Below are 6,147 nucleotides of genomic sequence, written 5' to 3'. Positions count from 1 at the left end.
CTCGCAGCGGCAATTGAGAGTGCATTAATTAATACAGAGAACTGGGCTGGCCCCCAAGAGAAAAACAACTGAAATTTCATACCTGGTTTGCACCACTGGAGCATTTTGCTCCATTTTAGTAGGTGCTATTAAATACCGGACGGAATTTGAGGATTTTAACGTATCACCCCCACTCCCCACAAAAAAACTACTTAAGTAGATTGCCGTGGGGTGCTTTCTTTTTCTGAATAAGGAAAAGACACCCTCAGCTCCTGTTGAGGACATGGACAAGACCATTTTGTTTTTGCATCATTTTCTTCCAGAAATTTGTTTTTATTTTGTTGTCAAGTCTACAGATCCAGCCTCCCATCCAAATACCAACCCAGTTTGACCTCACTTAGCTTTATAGGAGCATGCAAGACCAGCTAGGAGGGGCTGATCCATATTTTTATTTTTTATTATTATTATTATTTATATTTCAAATTTCTGTCACCACCCATCTCCCCCAAGGGTTTTCCCACCTTTATTATTTTTATAAATAACTCAAGGCGGTGAACATCCCTAATACTCCCTCCTCCTCCTCTTTTCCCCACAACAAGAACCCTGTGAGGTGAGTTGGACTGAGATAGAGTGACTGGCCCAAGGTCACCCAGCCGGGTTTCATGCCTAAGGCAGGACTAGAACTCACCGTCGCCTGGTTTCTAGCCTGCTGCCTTAACCACTAGACCAAACTGGCTCTCTTTGCACCCTGCAGCTTGGCTGTTTGGCTAAAGTCATCATAAAGCTTGACCCTGGTGTGCTGTTCGACTTTAATGCAAAGTCTGGTTCCTTTTAATCCTTTTAATCAGTTCAATTATTCACTTGCAGCATCACAATTCTTCAACAGCTGCTGCCAGATAAAATTGTCAATTGTTTTGACAATCTTTTTTAAAAGAGAAGTATCCCTAGGCTGAATATTGAAATAGAGGAATATTTAGTTATTCTTATTATTTTTTAAAATTTATCATGGCTGCTCACTCTGATAGACTCTGTGGCTTACAGTATCAATAGTTTGTTAGGTGCCCTCAAGTCAGGCCAATTATTGAGGTTGCCCTCCATCTTGGTCTGTTCCTTTGACAATTTGCAGCTCTTCCACTCATGGGCATCCATGGTGGTGATGATAGGGAGAGGACACATGGGTGGTGACCTCATGCGACTTACCTACTTGTGCCAAGCATCAGGCTACAAGTACATGAAGTCAAGATTTGCATCACTATGTCATCTGAGCACCTCACTGCCTGTATCACCTATCCAAATTATGTGAACTTCTGCCTATTGATGGTCACCTCCAAGAAGTTGGTCTTGATTTGCTCCACAATTGATGGACTGACTGGTTCTTCTTGCGGTCCATGGTATCTTCTTTCTCTTCTTTCTCAGTGTCCAGTTTTCACACACATATATTGCCTCTGGGAAGACGACTCCAAATTCTGATATTTGTTGTGTTAGGAATATCCTTATTCTTTATTGAATATTGAATATTTGTCATTGCTTTACTTTCTACGATCCATCTCTTCATCTCCAACTGACCCACCTTCATCTATTTGAACCCGAGAAAGCATCTGCCACCCTTTGCTTCTTCTCCATCTGCTGTGAATTCATTAAAAAGTCTGTAGAGACATGACCCAGGCATTTAGACAGTGGGATTTCAGATCTGGATGTGTTTCAGAGGTCTGCAATAACCCTGAACAAAATAACAGGTTGGTGAGTTGATTAGAGAAATCTTAGTTCTTCTAAAGATCAGTTTGTGTGTTCACACAGCACGACTTACTACTTTCAAGGTTCATAACAGAGGGAAAACACATTTTCCACGTTTCTTCTTTCCCTCTGAGCACCATCTGCGTGAGATCAGTTCCCCGGAGACGATAAATACAATTAACAGGCCAGGCAAGCCAGAGTGAAACAGAAGAAAAACAAAATGAAGAAATAAAGAAGCAAATGACTTTGGGTGGCTAGCTATCATATTATTGACCCCGACCCCAATGGAAATTAGAAAAGTTTGTTTGCCAGAAGCATTTAGTGCCATCTTTGTTTTATTTTGCTGAACTAGAGGTCAATTAATCCAGTAAATATACAAATGGAGACACATGAGAAGACTCTGCAGGAGATCAAAACAGTCTCATCACCACCAGTCTCTCTAGGCTGCTGAAAGGACAAAATGAAATGCAGAAATTCTGTGTACGGATAGTCCTCCACTTAGACCAGAATTGGGACCGGAATTTCCATTGTAAGTCATTGCGGTCGTAAGTTGACTCACCACGTGACCAGACCCAATTTTACAACCATTTTTGCAATGGTTGTTAAGTGAATCATGGGTCATTAAGCGAATCCAGATTCCCCAGTGGACTTTTTTGATGTTTTTTGCCAGAAACCAGCAAAAAAGGTAGTAAATTGTGATCACGTGACCCCAGGATGCTGCAACCAGTCGTAAATGCAAGCCAGTTGCCAAGAGCCCAAATTGCAATCATGGGACTGCGGTGGTGGTATGATGGTCATAAGGGCAAGTACAGGTCGTAAAGCACTTTTTCCAAGGCCATTGTAACTTTGAACCATCATTAAATGAACCATCGTAAGTTGAGAACTACCTGTAATGAGATTTGCTTGGCTAAGTTGCACAAATCCAGCCAATTGTTTGTTTGATTGACTATGGTTAAACCAAGACTTTATTAAATATCCACTTTCAGTGATTAAGTGTGTGACTCCTCACTTTGTGAGAATCCTTCTTCCCACCATACTTTTAAGTGGGTCAGACCCAGCTCTCTGGAGAAAACTCTGATGCTGGGAAGGGAGGAAGGAAAGAGAAGAAGAGGACGACCAACAGCAAGATGGAGGGACTCAGTTACATGGTGATGGGTGGACCATTGGAAGAGCTGAAGGACCAGGCTGAGGACAGACCCTCCTGGAGAAGGTCTAGCTACGTGGTTGCTAAGACCTCACTCTGACTTGATGGCACACAATCAGTCCATCCATCCATCCATCCATCCATCCATCCATCCATCCATCCATCCATTTCTATCTAGGAAAGTCATATAATCCTCAGAGAAGCCTATAATGCTGGGAAAGGTGGAAGGAAAGAGAAGAACAGGATGACCAGCAGCAAGGTGGTGGGACTCAGTTACAGTGGTGATGGGTGGACCATTGGAAGAGCTGAAGGACCAGGCTGGGGACAGATCTCCTAGAGAAAATCTATCTGTGGGGTTGCTAGGAGTCAAAAATGACTAAATCAAGTCACATAATCAATCATCAATCAATCAGTCTCTGGTAGGAATACCAAAAAGGAGTTGATAGCAAAATAAGTGTGCGCTGCCCCCGGTGGTTCCTTTGGGCAGTGCAACTCCTCTGGGTATTTTGTTATTATTCCTATAATGATGAAGATGGTGCTGATCTCCAACGTTTTCTAAGAAGCCCATTGGAGACAGCTAGCCCCAAAAAGGAAATAAAAGGCCAGCAAATTTAGATCCTGCCACTGTTGGGTGTGGAGATAAAAGCAGCGTTGGCAAAGTATAGGGCTGCCCTCATGGGTCCCCTGGGAAATGAAACTGTAACGAGATCAATGGCAAAGAATTCTGTGTGCTTCCCCTGGTGGATTATTTGGGTAATGCAGCTGCAGTGGAGAACATAGAGATTTGGTAAAGATTAGCAGATGCTGCCCCCTGTGGCATACTTTGGTACTGCAGCAGCAATTGGAAAGAGTTATATGGCACAGTAGGGGCATAATGACCCCAGTGATAGATGATCATGATCATGATTACCAGTGGCTTACATTATTTGCATAGGATTCCGTACCAGAAGAACGTAGGGCAACAAACCGTATCATTTTAATGCTTCAGTCTGTTTTTCCTACTGATTCTGCAGTATTTTTCCAATTTATTCTTCTATCTCCATTATTGGGACTGCAGTACCAAACTGAGCCACAGGGGGCGACATCCTCCATGATTCAAGTTATTAAGCCTTTTCCTATTAAGCCTTGCAGTACCAGCTGAGCCACTGGGGACAGCATGGTCTACTTTTTCAGTATATTGCACTTTTTATTATTGGCCCTGTATTATCCAAATGAGCCACCGGGGGAGCATGGCCTTTCCTTCCCAGATCCCTCTGTCATCCATACTGATGCTGCTTTATGTAAATTATCTTTACTTTCACTTTTGTTTTCAAATGAGATTATCTGCCCTGAATAGAATTGTTAAAAGTGAAAGTGGAGATTACATTGGTATGAATGATATTGATAAAATAGGGCAGAATTAATTTTTCTGTCTCCCACTCTGAGGCTGCTTCACCCATGTCAGCCACCAGGGGCAGTATGCTGTATTTGTTCTATACCAGGGTTTCTCAACCTGGGCAACTTTAAGATGTGTGAACTTCAGCTCCCCGAATTCTCCAGACAGTCATGCTGGCTAGGGAATTCGGGGAGTTGAAGTCCACATGTCTTAAAGTTGCCCAGGTTGAGAAACACTGTTCTATACAGCTCTCTATTCCTACTATTGAGACTGAAGTACCAAACTGAGCCACAAGGAGAAATCATAAGCTCTACCCCCCCGATTTCCTCTCTCCAATGTGAGTAGATTAATAGGGACCGCTTCGGCGGGCAGGTAACGGCGTTCTGTGACTGTCATGCTGGCCACATGACCACGGAAGTGTCTACGGACAAACGCCGGCTCTTCGGCTTTGAAACGGAGATGAGCACCGCCCCCTAGAGTCGGACACGACTGGACTTCATGTCAAGGGAAACCTTTACCTTTACCTTTACCTTTACCTTTACCTTTACCTTTATCTATCTATCTATCTATCTATCTATCTATCTATCTATCTATCTAAAAGGGATGTGGTGGTGCTGCGGGTTAAACCGCTGAGCTGCTGAGCTTGCCGATTGGAAGGTCGGCGGTTCGAATCCGCGTGACGGGGTGAGCTCCCGTTGCTAGTCCCAGCTCCTGCCAATCGAGCAGTTCGAAAACATGCGAATGGGAGAAGATTAATAGGCACCGCTTCGGCGGGCAGGTAACGGCGTTCCGTGTAGTCATGCCGGCCACATGACCATGGAAGTGTCTACGGACATACGCCGGCTCTTCGGCTTTGAAACGGAGATGAGCACCGCCCCCTAGAGTCGGACACGACTGGACTTAATGTCAAGAGAAACCTATGTTGTTGTTAGGCTGCAGTGCCCAATTGAGCCCCTAGGGGCATCATGTCCTACTGTTTCCATATATTCCTCCATCTTCCCTATGGAGGCTGCAGTACCCAAGTAAGCCCCAAGGGACAGCATGCCATCTTCTTCAAAAGTAGTCCTCAAGCTTCCTTATTGAAGCTAGATTGAAAGGTGAAAGGTCCCCTGTGCAAGCACCAAGTCATGTCTGACCCTTTGGGGGGACGCTGCTTTCGTGACGTTTTCTTGGCAGACTATAGCGGAGTGATTTGCCGTTGCCTTCCCCAGTCGTCACCTTCCCCAGCAAGCTGGGTCCTCATTTTACCAACCTCGGAAGGGTGGAAGGCTGAGTTGACCTGAGGTGGCTACCCGAGAATCCAGCTTCCACTGGGATTGAACTTGGGTTGTGGGGAGTGTTTCGGCTGCAATACTGCCTACAGCTCTGCGCCACACGAGGCTCTTCTGAAGCTAGATTACCAGCATTTTATTTATTTATCAGATTTTTATCACCACCCATCTCCTCCCCCCCAAGGACGGACTCTGGGTGGAAATTTTATTTCCTTTCAGTTTCACTTTCAGTTATCTGGCTTAAGTACATTTGTGCAAAATGAAGGTTCAGGATCTTATACTAATTGTATTTTGCAGTAGCCTAGATTTGCTCTCATTTTCCATATATTTGCTGTATTTGGGTTGCAGCACCCAACTGAGCCACCGGGGGCCGCATGTCCTTTTCTTCCATTTATTCCTCTACCTTCCCTACAGAGCCTGCAGTACCCAACTGAATCTCCAGGGGCAGCGTGTCCTATTCTTCCCATTCATCCTACTAAAGGCAGCTTGTCTAATTTTAGGAATGAAAGAAAAAGGACAGGAAATACCTCAGCCTGAATGGCACACAGGAGGAACGTTGTGCAAAAAATATGGCATAATGTCCCCAGTGGCTCATTTGGCTACTACAGGCAGAGTTTGGGACATTCCAAGATAGACGGAGGTCC

The sequence above is a fragment of the Candoia aspera genome, chromosome 16 (assembly GCF_035149785.1).
Source record: "Candoia aspera isolate rCanAsp1 chromosome 16, rCanAsp1.hap2, whole genome shotgun sequence".
Taxonomy (NCBI): domain Eukaryota; kingdom Metazoa; phylum Chordata; class Lepidosauria; order Squamata; family Boidae; genus Candoia; species Candoia aspera.
Note: the sequence above shows the minus strand (reverse complement) of the source record.